At 38.7% G+C, this 25027-nt stretch overlaps 11 non-coding genes across 11 annotated transcripts; all 11 read left to right on the forward strand.

The window, feature by feature from the left end:
* Nucleotides 1–865: 865 nt before the first annotated feature.
* On the forward strand, nt 866–937 carry TRNAD-GUC (transfer RNA aspartic acid (anticodon GUC)). The gene has a single exon. It is a non-coding gene; the product is annotated as a tRNA-Asp (tRNA).
* A 1945-nt stretch (nt 938–2882) lies between these two features.
* On the forward strand, nt 2883–2954 carry TRNAD-GUC (transfer RNA aspartic acid (anticodon GUC)). Its single transcript has one exon. It is a non-coding gene; the product is annotated as a tRNA-Asp (tRNA).
* Nucleotides 2955–6581: 3627 nt separating this feature from the next.
* Nucleotides 6582–6653, forward strand: TRNAD-GUC (transfer RNA aspartic acid (anticodon GUC)). Its single transcript has one exon. It is a non-coding gene; the product is annotated as a tRNA-Asp (tRNA).
* A 1945-nt stretch (nt 6654–8598) lies between these two features.
* On the forward strand, nt 8599–8670 carry TRNAD-GUC (transfer RNA aspartic acid (anticodon GUC)). The gene has a single exon. It is a non-coding gene; the product is annotated as a tRNA-Asp (tRNA).
* Nucleotides 8671–10615: 1945 nt separating this feature from the next.
* TRNAD-GUC (transfer RNA aspartic acid (anticodon GUC)) lies at nt 10616–10687 on the forward strand. The gene has a single exon. It is a non-coding gene; the product is annotated as a tRNA-Asp (tRNA).
* Nucleotides 10688–14641: 3954 nt separating this feature from the next.
* Nucleotides 14642–14713, forward strand: TRNAD-GUC (transfer RNA aspartic acid (anticodon GUC)). Its single transcript has one exon. It is a non-coding gene; the product is annotated as a tRNA-Asp (tRNA).
* Nucleotides 14714–16650: 1937 nt separating this feature from the next.
* TRNAD-GUC (transfer RNA aspartic acid (anticodon GUC)) lies at nt 16651–16722 on the forward strand. The gene has a single exon. It is a non-coding gene; the product is annotated as a tRNA-Asp (tRNA).
* A 1943-nt stretch (nt 16723–18665) lies between these two features.
* TRNAD-GUC (transfer RNA aspartic acid (anticodon GUC)) lies at nt 18666–18737 on the forward strand. Its single transcript has one exon. It is a non-coding gene; the product is annotated as a tRNA-Asp (tRNA).
* A 1942-nt stretch (nt 18738–20679) lies between these two features.
* Nucleotides 20680–20751, forward strand: TRNAD-GUC (transfer RNA aspartic acid (anticodon GUC)). Its single transcript has one exon. It is a non-coding gene; the product is annotated as a tRNA-Asp (tRNA).
* Nucleotides 20752–22689: 1938 nt separating this feature from the next.
* Nucleotides 22690–22761, forward strand: TRNAD-GUC (transfer RNA aspartic acid (anticodon GUC)). The gene has a single exon. It is a non-coding gene; the product is annotated as a tRNA-Asp (tRNA).
* Nucleotides 22762–24698: 1937 nt separating this feature from the next.
* Nucleotides 24699–24770, forward strand: TRNAD-GUC (transfer RNA aspartic acid (anticodon GUC)). The gene has a single exon. It is a non-coding gene; the product is annotated as a tRNA-Asp (tRNA).
* The last annotated feature ends 257 nt before the right edge of the window (nt 24771–25027 follow it).

A 25027-nucleotide genomic window follows, 5' to 3' on the forward strand; every position in this document is an offset into this window, starting at 1 on the left:
GAAAAAAACAAATACAAAACATAAAAAACCGCCCTTATTCTGAGCAAGCACTCACTAGCAGCAAGCGGCTCTGAATCAGGCCCTATATCAGCTATAATCTAAAAGATATTACTTAGAACATGTACAACATGGCAAATCCAGCATTTATTGGACTTTATATTCAGGATTCCCATGTATTAAAATTGTATGGTATAGAATATCCAGAAAATGCATAGATATTTATTGGTGCCTTAAAAGAAGAGTGAATATATATATATATATATTTTTTTTTTTTAATTAAGTTGGAAACAGTAGCTGAATAATAGAATAAATTATCAATTTTTATAGCATTCACATAATTTGGGCATAATTTAGCAGAAGAGATTTGGCATTTAATATTCCTCATGCAGAGCTACCATTGGTCTCTAGCATAATAGTCTTTTAGCCATTCAAGGATTTCTAAGCAAATTCTAATTAGAAAAAAGTTGATAAGGGGTAATGGGTTTTGCTAAATTCATTTGAGCTTTTTAAAGGATCTTGAATTACTAAATATACAATCAAGCATCAGAAATGGTCAACCATAAATCAATTCATAGAAATACCTATAAACACTGGCAAATCCACTGTAAAATCCTAGAACATCTCAGTCCAGGGATTATCGGACATGGGTAGAGTAAGAAAATGATAGCTGGGGCAATTTCTATAAGCATTTGACCTAGCTCATGATGCAGAAGAATCGACATGGATCTGATATATGATGAAAGAGTACACTAACAAATTGATGTATAAATGATTTCAATCATTTTCATTACCCAAGGATATTATAACAACTCTTAGTTGAAAATCACTTTTCTGGACTGGACCAGAAATCACAGCCCACAGCTGATCCTCGTTAGTATAGTGGTGAGTATCCCCGCCTGTCACGCGGGAGACCGGGGTTCAATTCCCCGACGGGGAGGCTATAACTTTTATTTCTCCAATATTCCATTTCAGACACAGTGGAAAAATAATAATACAAATGTTATGGCATGCATAAATAACAACCCAAACAATAATAATATATTGAGATGTGTACTTAAAGGAAACCCTCATAGATCCATACAAATGGAATAGCAGATAGAGAAAACAAAATGTACCAACTGTAATGATATACTTCTATTACCATTTGTTGGCGTTAGGTGGCTATGGAATAAATCAGAATGGTTTGGTATTTTGGGAAGGTTTATACATACTTACATTTTTATATGTAGAAATAAAATATAGGCAAGGAGGTTGGCATATTGGTGTATGCCACTTTTTGGAATGAAAACTGCACACATTTTCTAGGACATCAAACTACAACATTCAGAATTATTTTGACATTTCTAGCATTGAAAGACCACATTGCTGGGCCCCATTCTCAAGAACAGTATAGGTCAAGTAACTTCTCAAGCAATTTTTTTGTGCTGTCTAAGCCCAACTCCATGAGGTGGGTCCTCAAGACCCAAATTCCATTTTGCAATGGTTAGTAGAATTGATTTTATTTTTTAACAAGCACTTCATTTACATGTCTTTGGCAAGCACCCAAAAATTTTCCTAAGGACTATGGGCCAGATTCAGACACACTCGCAAACGCACAACACTCGTAAGTGGTTTGACGGTCCCCCACTACCCATGCGCCGCCTCCGGCGTGTGCATGCGCAAGATCCGTCCAGCGACGGCTGCTCCATCGATATGGGTCTAGCTACAAGACGGAGCGGCTGTCAATGTTGATTGATAACTCACCGCATTTTGTATGCGGGGAGGGGGGGGTGGCTGCACAAATGCAGGCATTCCCTTAGGAACACCTGGTGTTTGTGGGTGGCCCTACTGACATCACTAGTGATGTCAGTACTGGACTTCCTGCTCTATTAGAGCAGGAAGTTTACTCAGGCTTGTGAGAGCTCAGACCCTTCCACAGGGTCTCCTCGCAAGCCTGATGGTCACGATAATCGCGATGGGCTCCAGGCCACTCGCAAAAGCTGTGGGTAGTCACCCACAGCTTAGCGAGCGGCCTGATGAAAGAAAAAAACAAATACAAAACATAAAAAAACGCCCTTATTCTGAGCAAGCACTCACTAGCAGCAAGCGGCTCTGAATCAGGCCCTATATCAGCTATAATCTAAAAGATATTGCTTAGAACATGTACAACATGGCAAATCCAGCATTTATTGGACTTTATATTCAGGATTCCCATGTATTAAAATTGTATGGTATAGAATATCCAGAAAATGCATAGATATTTATTGGTGCCTTAAAAGAAGAGTGAATATATACATATACATATTTTTTTTAATTAAGTTGGAAACAGTAGCTGAATAATAGAATAAATTATCAATTTTTATAGCATTCACATAATTTGGGCATAATTTAGCAGAAGAGATTTGGAGTTTAATATTCCTCATGCAGAGCTACCATTGGTCTCTAGCATAATAGTCTTTTAGCCATTCAAGGATTTCTAAACAAATTCTAATTATAAAAAAGTTGATAAGGGGTAATGGGTTTTGCTAAATTCATTTGAGCTTTTTAAAGGATCTTGAATTACTAAATATACAATCAAGCATCAGAAATGGTCAACCATAAATCAATTCATAGAAATACCTATAAACACTAGCAAATCAACAGTAAAATCCTAGAACATCTCAGTCCAGGGATTATCGGACATGGGTAGAGTAAGAAAATGATAGCTGGGGCAATTTCTATAAGCATTTGACCTAGCTCATGATGCAGAAGAATCGACATGGATCTGATATATGGTGAAAGAGTACACTAACAAATTGATGTATAAATGATTTCAATCATTTTCATTACCCAAGGAAATTATAACAACTCTTAGTTGAAAATCACTTTTCTGGACTGGACCAGAAATCACAGCACACAGCTGATCCTCGTTAGTATAGCGGTGAGTATCCCCGCCTGTCACGCGGGAGACCGGGGTTCAATTCCCCGATGGGGAGGTTATAACTTTTATTTCTCCAATATTCCATTTCAGACACAGTGGAAAAATAATAATACAAATGTCATGGCATGCATAAATAACAACCCAAACAATAATAATATATTGAGATGTGTACTTAAAGGAAACCCTCATAGATCCATACAAATGGAATAGCAGATAGGGAAAACAAAATGTTCCAACTGTAATGATATACTTCTATTACCATTTGTTGGCGTTAGGTGGCTATGGAATAAATCAGAATGGTTTGGTATTTTGGGAAGGTTTATACATACTTACATTTTTATATGTAGAAATAAAATATAGGCAAGGAGGTTGGCATATTGGTGTATGCCACTTTTTGGAATGAAAACTGCACACATTTTCTAGGACATCAAACTACAACATTCAGAATTATTTTGACATTTCTAGCATTGAAAGACCACATTGTTGGGACCCATTCTCAAGAACAGTATAGGTCAAGTAACTTCTCAAGTAATTTTCTTGTGCTGTCTAAGCCCAACTCCATGAGGTGGGTCCTCAAGACCCAAATTCCATTTTGCAATGGTTAGTAGAATTGATTTTATTTTTTAACAAGCACTTCATTTACATGTCTTTGGCAAGCACCCAAAAATTTTCCTAATGACTATGGGCCTGATTCAGACACACTCGCAAGCGCACAACACTCGTAAGTGGTTCGACGGTCCCCCACTACCCATGCGCTGCCTCCGGCGTGTGCATGCGCAAGATCCGTCCAGCGATGGCTGCTCCATCGATATGGGTCTAGCTACAAGACGGAGCGGCTGTCAATGTTGATTGATAACTCACCGCGTTTTGTATGCGGGGAGGGGGGGGGGGGTGGCTGCACAAATGCAGGCATTCCCTTAGTAACGCCTGGTGTTTGTGGGTGGTCCTACTGACATCACTAGTGATGTCAGTAGTGGACTTCCTGTTCTATTAGAGCAGGAAGTTTACTCGGGCTTGTGAGAGCTCAGACCCTTCCACAGGGTCTCCTCGCAAGCCTGATGGTCACGATAATCGTGATGGGCTCCAGCCCACTTGCAAAAGCTGTGGGTAGTCACCCACAGCTTAGCGAGCGGCCTGATGAAAGAAAAAAACAAATACAAAACATAAAAAACCGCCCTTATTCTGAGCAAGCACTCACTAGCAGCAAGCGGCTCTGAATCAGGCCCTATATCAGCTATAATCTAAAAGATATTGCTTAGAACATGTACAACATGGCAAATCCAGCATTTATTGGACTTTATATTCAGGATTCCCATGTATTAAAATTGTATGGTATAGAATATCCAGAAAATGCATAAATATTTATTGGTGCCTTAAAAGTAGAGTGAATATATATATATATATATATTTTTTTAAATTAAGTTGGAAACAGTAGCTGAATAATAGAATAAATTATCAATTTTTATAGCATTCACATAATATGGGCATAATTTAGCAGAAGAGATTTGGCGTTTAATATTCCTCATGCAGAGCTACCATTGGTCTCTAGCATAATAGTCTTTTAGCCATTCAAGGATTCCTAAGCAAATTCTAATTAGAAAAAAGTTGATAAGGGTTAATGGGTTTTGCTAAATTCATTTGAGCTTTTTAAAGGATCTTGAATTACTAAATATACAATCAAGCATCAGAAATGGTCAACCATAAATCAATTCATAGAAATACCTATAAACACTGGCAAATCAACAGTAAAATCCTAGAACATCTCAGTCCAGGGATTTCCTGTGGAAAAATAATAATACAAATGTTATGGCATGCATAAATAACAACTCAAACTATAATATATTGAGATGTGTACTTAAAGGAAACCCTCATAGATCCATACAAATGGAATAGCAGATAGAGAAAACAAAATGTACCAACTGTAATGATATACTTCTATTACCATTTGTTGGCGTTAGGTGGCTATGGAATAAATCAGAATGGTTTGGTATTTTGGGAAGGTTTATACATACTTACATTTTTATATGTAGAAATAAAATATAGGCAAGGAGGTTGGCATATTGGTGTATGCCACTTTTTGGAATGAAAACTGCACACATTTTCTAGGACATCAAACTACAACATTCAGAATTATTTTGACATTTCTAGCATTGAAAGACCACATTGTTGGGCCCTATTCTCAAGAACAGAATAGGTCAAGTAACTTCTCAAGCAATTTTCTTGTGCTGTCTAAGCCCAACTCCATGAGGTGGGTCCTCAAGATCCAAATTCCATTTTGCAATGGTTAGTAGAATGGATTTTATTTTTTAACAAGCACTTCATTTACATGTCTTTGGCAAGCACCCAAAAATTTTCCTAAGGACTATGGGCCTGATTCAGACACACTCGCAAGCGCACAACACTCGTAAGTGGTTCGACGGTCCCCCACTACCCATGCGCCGCCTCCGGCGTGTGCATGCGCAAGATCCGTCCAGCGACGGCTGCTCCATCGATATGGGTCTAGCTACAAGACGGAGCGGCTGTCAATGTTGATTGATAACTCACCGCGTTTTGTATGCGGGGAGGGGGGGTGGCTGCACAAATGCAGGCATTCCCTTAGGAACGCCTGGTGTTTGTGGGTGGCCCTACTGATATTACTAGTGATGTCAGTAGTGGACTTCCTGTTCTATTAGAGCAGGAAGTTTACTCGGGCTTGTGAGAGCTCAGACCCTTCCACAGGGTCTCCTCGCAAGCCTGATGGTCACGATAATCGCGATGGGCTCCAGGCCACTCGCAAAAGCTGTGGGTAGTCACCCGCAGCTTAGCGAGCGGCCTGATGAAAGAAAAAAACAAATACAAAACATAAAAAACCGCCGTTATTCTGAGCAAGCACTCACTAGCAGCAAGCGGCTCTGAATCAGGCCCTATATCAGCTATAATCTAAAAGATATTGCTTAGAACATGTACAACATGGCAAATCCAGCATTTATTGGACTTTATATTCAGGATTCCCATGTATTAAAATTGTATGGTATAGAATATCCAGAAAATGCATAGATATTTATTGGTGCCTTAAAAGAAGAGTGAATATATATATATATATATTTTTTTAAATTAAGTTGGAAACAGTAGCTGAATAATAGAATAAATTATCAATTTTTATAGCATTCACATAATTTGGGCATAATTTAGCAGAAGAGATTTGGAGTTTAATATTCCTCATGCAGAGCTACCATTGGTCTCTAGCATAATAGTCTTTTAGCCATTCAAGGATTTCTAAGCAAATTCTAATTAGAAAAAAGTTGATAAGGGGTAATGGGTTTTGCTAAATTCATTTGAGCTTTTTAAAGGATCTTGAATTACTAAATATACAATCAAGCATCAGAAATGGTCAACCATAAATCAATTCATAGAAATACCAATAAACACTGGCAAATCAACAGTAAAATCCTAGAACATCTCAGTCCAGGGATTATCGGACATGGGTAGAGTAAGAAAATGATAGCTGGGGTAATTTCTATAAGCATTTGACCTAGCTCATGATGCAGAAGAATCGACATGGATCTGATATATGGTGAAAGAGTACACTAACAAATTGATGTATAAATGATTTCAATCATTTTCATTACCCAAGGAAATTATAACAACTCTTAGTTGAAAATCACTTTTCTGGACTGGACCAGAAATCACAGCACACAGCTGATCATCGTTAGTATAGTGGTGAGTATCCCCGCCTGTCACGCGGGAGACCGGGGTTCAATTCCCCGACGGGGAGGTTATAACTTTTATTTCTCCAATATTCCATTTCAGACACAGTGGAAAAATAATAATACAAATGTCATGGCATGCATAAATAACAACCCAAACAATAATAATATATTGAGATGTGTACTTAAAGGAAACCCTCATAGATCCATACAAATGGAATAGCAGATAGGGAAAACAAAATGTTCCAACTGTAATGATATACTTCTATTACCATTTGTTGGCGTTAGGTGGCTATGGAATAAATCAGAATGGTTTGGTATTTTGGGAAGGTTTATACATACTTACATTTTTATATGTAGAAATAAAATATAGGCAAGGAGGTTGGCATATTGGTGTATGCCACTTTTTGGAATGAAAACTGCACACATTTTCTAGGACATCAAACTACAACATTCAGAATTATTTTGACATTTCTAGCATTGAAAGACCACATTGTTGGGCCCTATTCTCAAGAACAGTATAGGTCAAGTAACTTCTCAAGCAATTTTCTTGTGCTGTCTAAGCCCAACTCCATGAGGTGGGTCCTCAAGACCCAAATTCCATTTTGCAATGGTTAGTAGAATGGATTTTATTTTTTAACAAGCACTTCATTTATATGTCTTTGGCAAGCACCCAAAAATTTTCCTAAGGACTATGGGCCTGATTCAGACACACTCGCAAGCGCACAACACTCGTAAGTGGTTCGACGGTCCCCCACTACCCATGCGCCGCCTCCGGCGTGTGCATGCGCAAGATCCGTCCAGTGACGGCTGCTCCATCGATATGGGTCTAGCTACAAGACGGAGCGGCTGTCAATGTTGATTGATAACTCACCGCGTTTTGTATGCGGGGAGTGGAGGGTGGCTGCACAAATGCCGGCATTCCCTTAGGAACGCCTGGTGTTTGTGGGTGGCCCTACTGACATCACTAGTGATGTCAGTAGTGGACTTCCTGTTCTATTAGAGCAGGAAGTTTACTCGGGCTTGTGAGAGCTCAGACCCTTCCACAGGGTCTCCTCGCAAGCCTGATGGTCACGATAATCGCGATGGGCTCCAGGCCACTCGCAAAAGCTGTGGGTAGTCACCCGCAGCTTAGCGAGCGGCCTGATGAAAGAAAAAAACAAATACAAAACATAAAAAACCGCCGTTATTCTGAGCAAGCACTCACTAGCAGCAAGCGGCTCTGAATCAGGCCCTATATCAGCTATAATCTAAAAGATATTGCTTAGAACATGTACAACATGGCAAATCCAGCATTTATTGGACTTTATATTCAGGATTCCCATGTATTAAAATTGTATGGTATAGAATATCCAGAAAATGCATAGATATTTATTGGTGCCTTAAAAGAAGAGTGAATATATATATATATATTTTTTTTTAAATTAAGTTGGAAACAGTAGCTGAATAATAGAATAAATTATCAATTTTTATAGCATTCACATAATTTGGGCATAATTTAGCAGAAGAGATTTGGAGTTTAATATTCCTCATGCAGAGCTACCATTGGTCTCTAGCATAATAGTCTTTTAGCCATTCAAGGATTTCTAAGCAAATTCTAATTAGAAAAAAGTTGATAAGGGGTAATGGGTTTTGCTAAATTCATTTGAGCTTTTTAAAGGATCTTGAATTACTAAATATACAATCAAGCATCAGAAATGGTCAACCATAAATCAATTCATAGAAATACCAATAAACACTGGCAAATCAACAGTAAAATCCTAGAACATCTCAGTCCAGGGATTATCGGACATGGGTAGAGTAAGAAAATGATAGCTGGGGCAATTTCTATAAGCATTTGACCTAGCTCATGATGCAGAAGAATCGACATGGATCTGATATATGGTGAAAGAGTACACTAACAAATTGATGTATAAATGATTTCAATCATTTTCATTACCCAAGGAAATTATAACAACTCTTAGTTGAAAATCACTTTTCTGGACTGGACCAGAAATCACAGCACACAGCTGATCCTCGTTAGTATAGTGGTGAGTATCCCCGCCTGTCACGCGGGAGACCGGGGTTCAATTCCCCGACGGGGAGGTTATAACTTTTATTTCTCCAATATTCCATTTCAGACACAGTGGAAAAATAATAATACAAATGTCATGGCATGCATAAATAACAACCCAAACAATAATAATATATTGAGATGTGTACTTAAAGGAAACCCTCATAGATCCATACAAATGGAATAGCAGATAGGGAAAACAAAATGTTCCAACTGTAATGATATACTTCTATTACCATTTGTTGGCATTAGGTGGCTATGGAATAAATCAGAATGGTTTGGTATTTTGGGAAGGTTTATACATACTTACATTTTTATATGTAGAAATAAAATATAGGCAAGGAGGTTGGCATATTGGTGTATGCCACTTTTTGGAATGAAAACTGCACACATTTTCTAGGACATCAAACTACAACATTCAGAATTATTTTGACATTTCTAGCATTGAAAGACCACATTGTTGGGCCCTATTCTCAAGAACAGTATAGGTCAAGTAACTTCTCAAGCAATTTTCTTGTGCTGTCTAAGCCCAACTCCATGAGGTGGGTCCTCAAGACCCAAATTCCATTTTGCAATGGTTAGTAGAATGGATTTTATTTTTTAACAAGCACTTCATTTATATGTCTTTGGCAAGCACCCAAAAATTTTCCTAAGGACTATGGGCCTGATTCAGACACACTCGCAAGCGCACAACACTCGTAAGTGGTTCGACGGTCCCCCACTACCCATGCGCCGCCTCCGGCGTGTGCATGCGCAAGATCCGTCCAGTGACGGCTGCTCCATCGATATGGGTCTAGCTACAAGACGGAGCGGCTGTCAATGTTGATTGATAACTCACCGCGTTTTGTATGCGGGGAGTGGAGGGTGGCTGCACAAATGCCGGCATTCCCTTAGGAACGCCTGGTGTTTGTGGGTGGCCCTACTGACATCACTAGTGATGTCAGTAGTGGACTTCCTGTTCTATTAGAGCAGGAAGTTTACTCGGGCTTGTGAGAGCTCAGACCCTTCCACAGGGTCTCCTCGCAAGCCTGATGGTCACGATTAATCGCGATGGGCTCCAGGCCACTCGCAAAAGCTGTGGGTAGTCACCCACAGCTTAGCGAGCGGCCTGATGAAAGAAAAAAACAAATACAAAACATAAAAAACCGCCGTTATTCTGAGCAAGCACTCACTAGCAGCAAGCGGCTCTGAATCAGGCCCTATATCAGCTATAATCTAAAAGATATTGCTTAGAACATGTACAACATGGCAAATCCAGCATTTATTGGACTTTATATTCAGGATTCCCATGTATTAAAATTGTATGGTATAGAATATCCAGAAAATGCATAGATATTTATTGGTGCCTTAAAAGAAGAGTGAAATATATATATATATTTTTTTTTTAATTAAGTTGGAAACAGTAGCTGAATAATAGAATAAATTATCAATTTTTATAGCATTCACATAATTTGGGCATAATTTAGCAGAAGAGATTTGGAGTTTAATATTCCTCATGCAGAGCTACCATTGGTCTCTAGCATAATAGTCTTTTAGCCATTCAAGGATTTCTAAGCAAATTCTAATTAGAAAAAAGTTGATAAGGGGTAATGGGTTTTGCTAAATTCATTTGAGCTTTTTAAAGGATCTTGAATTACTAAATATACAATCAAGCATCAGAAATGGTCAACCATAAATCAATTCATAGAAATACCTATAAACACTGGCAAATCAACAGTAAAATCCTAGAACATCTCAGTCCAGAGATTATCGGACATGGGTAGAGTAAGAAAATGATAGCTGGGGCAATTTCTATAAGCATTTGACCTAGCTCATGATGCAGAAGAATCGACATGGATCTGATATATGGTGAAAGAGTACACTAACAAATTGATGTATAAATGATTTCAATCATTTTCATTACCCAAGGAAATTATAACAACTCTTAGTTGAAAATCACTTTTCTGGACTGGACCAGAAATCACAGCCCACAGCTGATCCTCGTTAGTATAGTGGTGAGTATCCCCGCCTGTCACGCGGGAGACCTGGGTTCAATTCCCCGACGGGGAGGCTATAACTTTTATTTCTCCAATATTCCATTTCAGACAGAGTGGAAAAATAATAATACAAATGTTATGGCATGCATAAATAACAACCCAAACTATAATATATTGAGATGTGTACTTAAAGGAAACCCTCATAGATCCATACAAATGGAATAGCAGATAGAGAAAACAAAATGTACCAACTGTAATGATATATTTCTATTACCATTTGTTGGCGTTAGGTGGCTATGGAATAAATCAGAATGGTTTGGTATTTTGGGAAGGTTTATACATACTTACATTTTTATATGTAGAAATAAAATATAGGCAAGGAGGTTGGCATATTGGTGTATGCCACTTTTTGGAATGAAAACTGCACACATTTTCTAGGACATCAAACTACAACATTCAGAATTATTTTGACATTTCTAGCATTGAAAGACCACATTGTTGGGCCCTATTCTCAAGAACAGTATAGGTCAAGTAACTTCTCAAGCAATTTTCTTGTGCTGTCTAAGCCCAACTCCATGAGGTGGGTCCTCAAGATCCAAATTCCATTTTGCAATGGTTAATAGAATGGATTTTATTTTTTAACAAGCACTTCATTTACATGTCTTTGGCAAGCACCCAAAAATTTTCCTAAGGACTATGGGCCTGATTCAGACACACTCGCAAGCGCACAACACTCGTAAGTGGTTCGACGGTCCCCCACTACCCATGCGCCGCCTCCGGCGTGTGCATGCGCAAGATCCGTCCAGCGACGGCTGCTCCATCGATATGGGTCTAGCTACAAGACGGAGTGGCTGTCAATGTTGATTGATAACTCACCGCGTTTTGTATGCGGGGAGGGGGGGTGGCTGCACAAATGCAGGCATTCCCTTAGGAACGCCTGGTGTTTGTGGGTGGCCCTACTGATATCACTAGTGATGTCAGTAGTGGACTTCCTGTTCTATTAGAGCAGGAAGTTTACTCGGGCTTGTGAGAGCTCAGACCCTTCCACAGGGTCTCCTCGCAAGCCTGATGGTCACGATAATCGCGATGGGCTCCAGGCCAATCGCAAAAGCTGTGGGTAGTCACCCACAGCTTAGCGAGCGGCCTGATGAAAGAAAAAAACAAATACAAAACATAAAAAACCGCCGTTATTCTGAGCAAGCACTCACTAGCAGCAAGCGGCTCTGAATCAGGCCCTATATCAGCTATAATCTAAAAGATATTGCTTAGAACATGTACAACATGGCAAATCCAGCATTTATTGGACTTTATATTCAGGATTCCCATGTATTAAAATTGTATGGTATAGAATATCCAGAAAATGCATAGATATTTATTGGTGCCTTAAAAGAAGAGTGAATATATATATATATATTTTTTTTTTAATTAAGTTGGAAACAGTAGCTGAATAATAGAATAAATTATCAATTTTTATAGCATTCACATAATTTGGGCATAATTTAGCAGAAGAGATTTGGAGTTTAATATTCCTCATGCAGAGCTACCATTGGTCTCTAGCATAATAGTCTTTTAGCCATTCAAGGATTTCTAAGCAAATTCTAATTAGAAAAAAGTTGATAAGGGGTAATGGGTTTTGCTAAATTCATTTGAGCTTTTTAAAGGATCTTGAATTACTAAATATACAATCAAGCATCAGAAATGGTCAACCATAAATCAATTCATAGAAATACCTATAAACACTGGCAAATCAACAGTAAAATCCTAGAACATCTCAGTCCAGAGATTATCGGACATGGGTAGAGTAAGAAAATGATAGCTGGGGCAATTTCTATAAGCATTTGACCTAGCTCATGATGCAGAAGAATCGACATGGATCTGATATATGGTGAAAGAGTACACTAACAAATTGATGTATAAATGATTTCAATCATTTTCATTACCCAAGGAAATTATAACAACTCTTAGTTGAAAATCACTTTTCTGGACTGGACCAGAAATCACAGCCCACAGCTGATCCTCGTTAGTAAAGTGGTGAGTATCCCCGCCTGTCACGCGGGAGACCTGGGTTCAATTCCCCGACGGGGAGGCTATTACTTTTATTTCTCCAATATTCCATTTCAGACAGAGTGGAAAAATAATAATACAAATGTTATGGCATGCATAAATAACAACCCAAACTATAATATATTGAGATGTGTACTTAAAGGAAACCCTCATAGATCCATACAAATGGAATAGCAGATAGAGAAAACAAAATGTACCAACTGTAATGATATATTTCTATTACCATTTGTTGGCGTTAGGTGGCTATGGAATAAATCAGAATGGTTTGGTATTTTGGGAAGGTTTATACATACTTACATTTTTATATGTAGAAATAAAATATAGGCAAGGAGGTTGGCATATTGGTGTATGCCACTTTTTGGAATGAAAACTGCACACATTTTCTAGGACATCAAACTACAACATTCAGAATTATTTTGACATTTCTAGCATTGAAAGACCACATTGTTGGGCCCTATTCTCAAGAACAGTATAGGTCAAGTAACTTCTCAAGCAATTTTCTTGTGCTGTCTAAGCCCAACTCCATGAGGTGGGTCCTCAAGATCCAAATTCCATTTTGCAATGGTTAGTAGAATGGATTTTATTTTTTAACAAGCACTTCATTTACATGTCTTTGGCAAGCACCCAAAAATTTTCCTAAGGACTATGGGCCTGATTCAGACACACTCGCAAGCGCACAACACTCGTAAGTGGTTCGACGGTCCCCCACTACCCATGCGCCGCCTCCGGCGTGTGCATGCGCAAGATCCGTCCAGCGACGGCTGCTCCATCGATATGGGTCTAGCTACAAGACGGAGTGGCTGTCAATGTTGATTGATAACTCACCGCGTTTTGTATGCGGGGAGGGGGGGTGGCTGCACAAATGCAGGCATTCCCTTAGGAACGCCTGGTGTTTGTGGGTGGCCCTACTGATATCACTAGTGATGTCAGTAGTGGACTTCCTGTTCTATTAGAGCAGGAAGTTTACTCGGGCTTGTGAGAGCTCAGACCCTTCCACAGGGTCTCCTCGCAAGCCTGATGGTCACGATAATCGCGATGGGCTCCAGGCCAATCGCAAAAGCTGTGGGTAGTCACCCACAGCTTAGCGAGCGGCCTGATGAAAGAAAAAAACAAATACAAAACATAAAAAACCGCCGTTATTCTGAGCAAGCACTCACTAGCAGCAAGCGGCTCTGAATCAGGCCCTATATCAGCTATAATCTAAAAGATATTGCTTAGAACATGTACAACATGGCAAATCCAGCATTTATTGGACTTTATATTCAGGATTCCCATGTATTAAAATTGTATGGTATAGAATATCCAGAAAATGCATAGATATTTATTGGTGCCTTAAAAGAAGAGTGAATATATATATATATATTTTTTTTTTAATTAAGTTGGAAACAGTAGCTGAATAATAGAATAAATTATCAATTTTTATAGCATTCACATAATTTGGGCATAATTTAGCAGAAGAGATTTGGAGTTTAATATTCCTCATGCAGAGCTACCATTGGTCTCTAGCATAATAGTCTTTTAGCCATTCAAGGATTTCTAAGCAAATTCTAATTAGAAAAAAGTTGATAAGGGGTAATGGGTTTTGCTAAATTTATTTGAGCTTTTTAAAGGATCTTGAATTACTAAATATACAATCAAGCATCAGAAATGGTCAACCATAAATCAATTCATAGAAATACCTATAAACACTGGCAAATCAACAGTAAAATCCTAGAACATCTCAGTCCAGGGATTATCGGACATGGGTAGAGTAAGAAAATGATAGCTGGGGCAATTTCTATAAGCATTTGACCTAGCTCATGATGCAGAAGAATCGACATGGATCTGATATATGGTGAAAGAGTACACTAACAAATTGATGTATAAATGATTTCAATCATTTTCATTACCCAAGGAAATTATAACAACTCTTAGTTGAAAATCACTTTTCTGGACTGGACCAGAAATCACAGCCCACAGCTGATCCTTGTTAGTATAGTGGTGAGTGTCCCCGCCTGTCACGCGGGAGACCGGGGTTCAATTCCCCGACGGGGAGGCTATAACTTTTATTTCTCCAATATTCCATTTCAGACACAGTGGAAAAATAATAATACAAATGTTATGGCATGCATAAATAACAACCCAAACTATAATATATTGAGATGTGTACTTAAAGGAAACCCTCATAGATCCATACAAATGGAATAGCAGATAGAGAAAACAAAATGTACCAACTGTAATGATAAATTTCTATTACCATTTGTTGGCGTTAGGTGGCTATGGAATAAATCAGAATGGTTTGGTATTTTGGGAAGGTTTATACATACTTACATTTTTATATGTAGAAATAAAATATAGGCAAGGAGGTTGGCATATTGGTGTATGCCACTTTTTGGAATGAAAACTGCACACATTTTCTAGGACATCAAACTACAACATTCAGAATTATTTTGACATTTCTAGCATTGAAAGACCACATTGTTGGGCCCTATTCTCAAGAACAGTATAGGTCAAGTAACTTCTCAAGCAATTTTCTTGTGCTGTCTAAGCCCAACTCCATGAGGTGGGTCCTCAAGATCCAAATTCCATTTTGCAATGGTTAGTAGAATGGATTTTATTTTTTAACAAGCACTTCATTTACATGTCTTTGGCAAGCACCCAAAAATTTTCCTAAGGACTATGGGCCTGATTCAGACACACTCGCAAGCGCACAACACTCGTAAGTGGTTCGACGGTCCCCCACTACCCATGCGCTGCCTCCGGCGTGTGCATGCGCAAGATCCGTCCAGCGACGGCTGCTCCATCGATATGGGTCTAGCTACAAGACGGAGCGGCTGTCAATGTTGATTGATAACTCACCGCGTTTTGTATGCGGGGAGGGGGGGTGGCTGCACAAATGCAGGCATTCCCTTAGGAACGCCTGGTGTTTGTGGGTGGCCCTACTGATATCACTAGTGATGTCAGTAGTGGACTTCCTGTTCTATAGAGCAGGAAGTTTACTCGGGCTTGTGAGAGCTCAGACCCTTCCACAGGGTCTCCTCGCAAGCCTGATGGTCACGATAATCGCGATGGGCTCCAGGCCACTTGCAAAAGCTGTGGGTAGTCACCCACAGCTTAGCGAGCGGCCTGATGAAAGAAAAAAACAAATACAAAACATAAAAACCGCCGTTATTCTGAGCAAGCACTCACTAGCAGCAAGCGGCTCTGATCAGGCCCTATATCAGCTATAATCTAAAAGATATTGCTTAGAACATGTACAACATGGCAAATCCAGCATTTATTGGACTTTATATTCAGGATTCCCATGTATTAAAATTGTATGGTATAGAATATCCAGAAAATGCATAGATATTTATTGGTGCCTTAAAAGAAGAGTGAATATATATATATATATATTTTTTTTAATTAAGTTGGAACAGTAGCTGAATAATAGAATAAATTATCAATTTTTATAGCATTCACATAATTTGGGCATAATTTAGCAGAAGAGATTTGGAGTTTAATATTCCTCATGCAGAGCTACCATTGGTCTCTAGCATAATAGTCTTTTAGCCATTCAAGGATTTCTAAGCAAATTCTAATTAGAAAAAAGTTGATAAGGGGTAATGGGTTTTGCTAAATTCATTTGAGCTTTTTAAAGGATCTTGAATTACTAAATATACAATCAAGCATCAGAAATGGTCAACCATAAATCAATTCATAGAAATACCTATAAACACTGGCAAATCAACAGTAAAATCCTAGAACATCTCAGTCCAGGGATTATCGGACATGGGTAGAGTAAGAAAATGATAGCTGGGGCAATTTCTATAAGCATTTGACCTAGCTCATGATGCAGAAGAATCGACATGGATCTGATATATGGTGAAAGAGTACACTAACAAATTGATGTATAAATGATTTCAATCATTTTCATTACCCAAGGAAATTATAACAACTCTTAGTTGAAAATCACTTTTCTGGACTGGACCAGAAATCACAGCACACAGCTGATCCTCGTTAGTATAGTGGTGAGTATCCCCGCCTGTCATGCGGGAGACCAGGGTTCAATTCCCCGACGGGGAGGCTATAACTTTTATTTCTCCAATATTCCATTTCAGACACAGTGGAAAAATAATAATACAAATGTTATGGCATGCATAAATAACAACCCAAACTATAATATATTGAGATGTGTACTTAAAGGAAACCCTCATAGATCCATACAAATGGAATAGCAGATAGAGAAAACAAAATGTACCAACTGTAATGATATACTTCTATTACCATTTGTTGGCGTTAGGTGGCTATGGAATAAATCAGAATGGTTTGGTATTTTGGGAAGGTTTATACATACTTACATTTTTATATGTAGAAATAAAATATAGGCAAGGAGGTTGGCATATTGGTGTATGCCACTTTTTGGAATGAAAACTGCACACATTTACTAGGACATCAAACTACAACATTCAGAATTATTTTGACATTTCTAGCATTGAAAGACCACATTGTTGGGCCCTATTCTCAAGAACAGTATAGGTCAAGTAACTTCTCAAGCAATTTTCTTGTGCTGTCTAAGCCCAACTCCATGAGGTGGGTCCTCAAGATCCAAATTCCATTTTGCAATGGTTAGTAGAATGGATTTTATTTTTTAACAAGCACTTCATTTACATGTCTTTGGCAAGCACCCAAAAATTTTCCTAAGGATGGGCCTGATTCAGACACACTCGCAAGCGCACAACACTCGTAAGTGGTTCGACGGTCCCCCACTACCCATGCGCTGCCTCCGGCGTGTGCATGCGCAAGATCCGTCCAGCGACGGCTGCTCCATCGATATGGGTCTAGCTACAAGACGGAGCGGCTGTCAATGTTGATTGATAACTCACCGCGTTTTGTATGCGGGGAGGGGGGGTGGCTGCACAAATGCAGGCATTCCCTTAGGAACGCCTGGTGTTTTTGGGTGGCCCTACTGACATCACTAGTGATGTCAGTAGTGGACTTCCTGTTCTATTAGAGCAGGAAGTTTACTTGGGCTTGTGATAGCTCAGACCCTTCCACAGGGTCTCCTCGCAAGCCTGATGGTCACGATAATCGTGATGGGCTCCAGGCCACTCGCAAAAGCTGTGGGTAGTCACCCACAGCTTAGCGAGCGGCCTGATGAAAGAAAAAAAACAAATACAAAACATAAAAGAACGCCGTTATTCTGAGCAAGCACTCACTAGCAGCAAGCGGCTCTGAATCAGGCCCTATATCAGCTATAATCTAAAAGATATTGCTTAGAACATGTACAACATGGCAAATCCAGCATTTATTGGACTTTATATTCAGGATTCCCATGTATTAAAATTGTATGGTATAGAATATCCAGAAAATGCATAGATATTTATTGGTGCCTTAAAAGAAGAGTGAATATATATATATATATATATATTTTTTTAAATTAAGTTGGAAACAGTAGCTGAATAATAGAATAAATTATCAATTTTTATAGCATTCACATCATTTGGGCATAATTTAGCAGAAGAGATTTGGAGTTTAATATTCCTCATGCAGAGCTACCATTGGTCTCTAGCATAATAGTCTTTTAGCCATTCAAGGATTTCTAAGCAAATTCTAATTAGAAAAAAGTTGATAAGGAGTAATGGGTTTTGCTAAATTCATTTGAGCTTTTTAAAGGATCTTGAATTACTAAATATACAATGAAGCATCAGAAATGGTCAACCATAAATCAATTCATAGAAATACCTATAAACACTGGCAAATCAACAGTAAAATCCTAGAACATCTCAGTCCAGGGATTATCGGACATGGGTAGAGTAAGAAAATGATAGCTGGGGCAATTTCTATAAGCATTTGACCTAGCTCATGATGCAGAAGAATCGACATGGATCTGATATATGGTGAAAGAGTACACTAACAAATTGATGTATAAATGATTTCAATCATTTTCATTACCCAAGGAAATTATAACAACTCTTAGTTGAACATCACTTTTCTGGACTGGACCAGAAATCACAGCACTCAGCTGATCCTCGTTAGTATAGTGGTGAGTATCCCCGCCTGTCACGCGGGAGACCGGGGTTTAATTCCCCGACGGGGAGGCTATAACTTTTATTTCTCCAATATTCCATTTCAGACACAGTGGAAAAATAATAATACAAATGTTATGGCATGCATAAATAACAACCCAAACTATAATATATTGAGATGTGTACTTAAAGGAAACCCTCATAGATCCATACAAATGGAATAGCAGATAGAGAAAACAAAATGTACCAACTGTAATGATATACTTCTATTACCATTTGATGGCGTTAGGTGGCTATGGAATAAATCAGAATGGTTTGGTATTTTGGGAAGGTTTATACATACTTACATTTTTATATGTAGAAATAAAATATAGGCAAGGAGGTTGGCATATTGGTGTATGCCACTTTTTGGAATGAAAACTGCACACATTTTCTAGGACATCAAACTACAACATTCAGAATTATTTTGACATTTCTAGCATTGAAAGACCACATTGTTGGGCCCTATTCTCAAGAACAGTATAGGTCAAGTAACTTCTCAAGCAATTTTCTTGTGCTGTCTAAGCCCAACTCCATGAGGTGGGTCCTCAAGACCCAAATTCCATTTTGCAATGGTTAGTAGAATGGATTTTATTTTTTAACAAGCACTTCATTTACATGTCTTTGGCAAGCACCCAAAAATGTTCCTAAGGACTATGGGCCTTATTCAGACACACTCGCATGCGCACAACACTCGTAAGTGGTTCGACGGTCCCCCACTACCCATGCGCAGCCTCCGGCATGTGCATGCGCAAGATCTGTCCAGCGACGGCTGCTCCATCGATATGGGTCTAGCTACAAGACGGAGCGGCTGTCAATGTTGATTGATAACTCACCGCGTTTTGTATGCGGGGAGGGGGGGTTGGCTGCACAAATGCAGGCATTCCCTTAGGAACGCCTGGTGTTTTTGGGTGGCCCTACTGACATCACTAGTGATGTCAGTAGTGGACTTCCTGTTCTATTAGAGCAGGAAGTTTACTCGGGCTTGTGAGAGCTCAGACCCTTCCACAGGGTCTCCTCGCAAGCCTGATGGTCACGATAATCGCGATGGGCTCCAGGCCACTCGCAAAAGCTGTGGGTAGTCACCCACAGCTTAGCGAGCGGCCTGAGGAAATAAAAAAACAAATACAAAACATAAAAAAACGCCGATATTCTGAGCAAGCACTCACTAGCAGCAAGCGGCTCTGAATCAGGCCCTATATCAGCTATAATCTAAAAGATATTGCTTAGAACATGTACAACATGGCAAATCCAGCATTTATTGGACTTTGTATTCAGGATTCCCATGTATTAAAATTGTATGGTATAGAAAATCCAGAAAATGCATAGATATTTATTGGTGCCTTAAAAGAAGAGTGAATATATATATATATATTTTTTTTTAAATTAAGTTGGAAACAGTAGCTGAATAATAGAATAAATTATCAATTTTTATAGCATTCACATAATTTGGGCATATATTAGCAGAAGAGATTTGGAGTTTAATATTCCTCATGCAGAGCTACCATTGGTCTCTAGCATAATAGTCTTTTAGCCATTCAAGGATTTCTAAGCAAATTCTAATTAGAAAAAAGTTGATAAGGGGTAATGGGTTTTGCTAAATTCATTTGAGCTTTTTAAAGGATCTTGAATTACTAAATATACAATCAAGCATCAGAAATGGTCAACCATAAATCAATTCATAGAAATACCTATAAACACTGGCAAATCAACAGTAAAATCCTAGAACATCTCAGTCCAGGGATTATCGGACATGGGTAGAGTAAGAAAATGATAGCTGGGGCAATTTCTATAAGCATTTGACCTAGCTCATGATGCAGAAGAATCGACATGGATCTGATATATGGTGAAAGAGTACACTAACAAATTGATGTATAAATGATTTCAATCATTTTCATTACCCAAGGAAATTATAACAACTCTTAGTTGAAAATCACTTTTCTGGACTGGACCAGAAATCACAGCACACAGCTGATCCTTGTTAGTATAGTGGTGAGTGTCCCCGCCTGTCACGCGGGAGACCGGGGTTCAATTCCCCGACGGGGAGGCTATAACTTTTATTTCTCCAATATTCCATTTCAGACACAGTGGAAAAATAATAATACAAATGTTATGGCATGCATAAATAACAACCCAAACTATAATATATTGAGATGTGTACTTAAAGGAAACCCTCATAGATCCATACAAATGGAATAGCAGATAGAGAAAACAAAATGTACCAACTGTAATGATAAATTTCTATTACCATTTGTTGGCGTTAGGTGGCTATGGAATAAATCAGAATGGTTTGGTATTTTGGGAAGGTTTATACATACTTACATTTTTATATGTAGAAATAAAATATAGGCAAGGAGGTTGGCATATTGGTGTATGCCACTTTTTGGAATGAAAACTGCACACATTTTCTAGGACATCAAACTACAACATTCAGAATTATTTTGACATTTCTAGCATTGAAAGACCACATTGTTGGGCCCTATTCTCAAGAACAGTATAGGTCAAGTAACTTCTCAAGCAATTTTCTTGTGCTGTCTAAGCCCAACTCCATGAGGTGGGTCCTCAAGATCCAAATTCCATTTTGCAATGGTTAGTAGAATGGATTTTATTTTTTAACAAGCACTTCATTTACATGTCTTTGGCAAGCACCCAAAAATTTTCCTAAGGATGGGCCTGATTCAGACACACTCGCAAGCGCACAACACTCGTAAGTGGTTCGACGGTCCCCCACTACCCATGCGCTGCCTCCGGCGTGTGCATGCGCAAGATCCATCCAGCGACGGCTGCTCCATCGATATGGGTCTAGCTACAAGACGGAGCGGCTGTCAATGTTGATTGATAACTCACCGCGTTTTGTATGCGGGGAGGGGGGGTGGCTGCACAAATGCAGGCATTCCCTTAGGAACGCCTGGTGTTTGTGGGTGGCCCTACTGATATCACTAGTGATGTCAGTAGTGGACTTCCTGTTCTATTAGAGCAGGAAGTTTACTCGGGCTTGTGAGAGCTCAGACCCTTCCACAGGGTCTCCTCGCAAGCCTGATGGTCACGATAATCGCGATGGGCTCCAGGCCACTTGCAAAAGCTGTGGGTAGTCACCCACAGCTTAGCGAGCGGCCTGATGAAAGAAAAAAACAAATACAAAACATAAAAAACCGCCGTTATTCTGAGCAAGCACTCACTAGCAGCAAGCGGCTCTGAATCAGGCCCTATATCAGCTATAATCTAAAAGATATTGCTTAGAACATGTACAACATGGCAAATCCAGCATTTATTGGACTTTATATTCAGGATTCCCATGTATTAAAATTGTATGGTATAGAATATCCAGAAAATGCATAGATATTTATTGGTGCCTTAAAAGAAGAGTGAATATATATATATATATATTTTTTTTAATTAAGTTGGAAACAGTAGCTGAATAATAGAATAAATTATCAATTTTTATAGCATTCACATAATTTGGGCATAATTTAGCAGAAGAGATTTGGAGTTTAATATTCCTCATGCAGAGCTACCATTGGTCTCTAGCATAATAGTCTTTTAGCCATTCAAGGATTTCTAAGCAAATTCTAATTAGAAAAAAGTTGATAAGGGGTAATGGGTTTTGCTAAATTCATTTGAGCTTTTTAAAGGATCTTGAATTACTAAATATACAATCAAGCATCAGAAATGGTCAACCATAAATCAATTCATAGAAATACCTATAAACACTGGCAAATCAACAGTAAAATCCTAGAACATCTCAGTCCAGGGATTATCGGACATGGGTAGAGTAAGAAAATGATAGCTGGGGCAATTTCTATAAGCATTTGACCTAGCTCATGATGCAGAAGAATCGACATGGATCTGATATATGGTGAAAGAGTACACTAACAAATTGATGTATAAATGATTTCAATCATTTTCATTACCCAAGGAAATTATAACAACTCTTAGTTGAAAATCACTTTTCTGGACTGGACCAAAAATCACAGCACACAGCTGATCCTCGTTAGTATAGTGGTGAGTATCCCCGCCTGTCATGCGGGAGACCAGGGTTCAATTCCCCGACGGGGAGGCTATAACTTTTATTTCTCCAATATTCCATTTCAGACACAGTGGAAAAATAATAATACAAATGTTATGGCATGCATAAATAACAACCCAAACTATAATATATTGAGATGTGTACTTAAAGGAAACCCTCATAGATCCATACAAATGGAATAGCAGATAGAGAAAACAAAATGTACCAACTGTAATGATATACTTCTATTACCATTTGTTGGCGTTAGGTGGCTATGGAATAAATCAGAATGGTTTGGTATTTTGGGAAGGTTTATACATACTTACATTTTTATATGTAGAAATAAAATATAGGCAAGGAGGTTGGCATATTGGTGTATGCCACTTTTTGGAATGAAAACTGCACACATTTACTAGGACATCAAACTACAACATTCAGAATTATTTTGACATTTCTAGCATTGAAAGACCACATTGTTGGGCCCTATTCTCAAGAACAGTATAGGTCAAGTAACTTCTCAAGCAATTTTCTTGTGCTGTCTAAGCCCAACTCCATGAGGTGGGTCCTCAAGATCCAAATTCCATTTTGCAATGGTTAGTAGAATGGATTTTATTTTTTAACAAGCACTTCATTTACATGTCTTTGGCAAGCACCCAAAAATTTTCCTAAGGATGGGCCTGATTCAGACACACTCGCAAGCGCACAACACTCGTAAGTGGTTCGACGGTCCCCCACTACCCATGCGCTGCCTCCGGCGTGTGCATGCGCAAGATCCGTCCAGCGACGGCTGCTCCATCGATATGGGTCTAGCTACAAGACGGAGCGGCTGTCAATGTTGATTGATAACTCACCGCGTTTTGTATGCGGGGAGGGGGGGTGGCTGCACAAATGCAGGCATTCCCTTAGGAACGCCTGGTGTTTGTGGGTGGCCCTACTGATATCACTAGTGATGTCAGTAGTGGACTTCCTGTTCTATTAGAGCAGGAAGTTTACTCGGGCTTGTGAGAGCTCAGACCCTTCCACAGGGTCTCCTCGCAAGCCTGATGGTCACGATAATCGCGATGGGCTCCAGGCCACTTGCAAAAGCTGTGGGTAGTCACCCACAGCTTAGCGAGCGGCCTGATGAAAGAAAAAAACAAATACAAAACATAAAAAACCGCCGTTATTCTGAGCAAGCACTCACTAGCAGCAAGCGGCTCTGAATCAGGCCCTATATCAGCTATAATCTAAAAGATATTGCTTAGAACATGTACAACATGGCAAATCCAGCATTTATTGGACTTTATATTCAGGATTCCCATGTATTAAAATTGTATGGTATAGAATATCCAGAAAATGCATAGATATTTATTGGTGCCTTAAAAGAAGAGTGAATATATATATATATATTTTTTTTTTAATTAAGTTGGAAACAGTAGCTGAATAATAGAATAAATTATCAATTTTTATAGCATTCACATAATTTGGGCATAATTTAGCAGAAGAGATTTGGAGTTTAATATTCCTCATGCAGAGCTACCATTGGTCTCTAGCATAATAGTCTTTTAGCCATTCAAGGATTTCTAAGCAAATTCTAATTAGAAAAAAGTTGATAAGGGGTAATGGGTTTTGCTAAATTCATTTGAGCTTTTTAAAGGATCTTGAATTACTAAATATACAATCAAGCATCAGAAATGGTCAACCATAAATCAATTCATAGAAATACCTATAAACACTGGCAAATCAACAGTAAAATCCTAGAACATCTCAGTCCAGGGATTATCGGACATGGGTAGAGTAAGAAAATGATAGCTGGGGCAATTTCTATAAGCATTTGACCTAGCTCATGATGCAGAAGAATCGACATGGATCTGATATATGGTGAAAGAGTACACTAACAAATTGATGTATAAATGATTTCAATCATTTTCATTACCCAAGAAATTATAACAACTCTTAGTTGAAAATCACTTTTCTGGACTGGACCAGAAATCACAGCACACAGCTGATCCTCGTTAGTATAGTGGTGAGTATCCCCGCCTGTCATGCGGGAGACCAGGGTTCAATTCCCCGACGGGGAGGCTATAACTTTTATTTCTCCAATATTCCATTTCAGACACAGTGGAAAAATAATAATACAAATGTTATGGCATGCATAAATAACAACCCAAACTATAATATATTGAGATGTGTACTTAAAGGAAACCCTCATAGATCCATACAAATGGAATAGCAGATAGAGAAAACAAAATGTACCAACTGTAATGATATACTTCTATTACCATTTGTTGGCGTTAGGTGGCTATGGAATAAATCAGAATGGTTTGGTATTTTGGGA

The sequence above is a fragment of the Taudactylus pleione genome, unplaced genomic scaffold, assembly GCF_031769625.1.
Source record: "Taudactylus pleione unplaced genomic scaffold, aTauple2 ptg000282l, whole genome shotgun sequence".
NCBI classification, from domain to species: domain Eukaryota; kingdom Metazoa; phylum Chordata; class Amphibia; order Anura; family Myobatrachidae; genus Taudactylus; species Taudactylus pleione.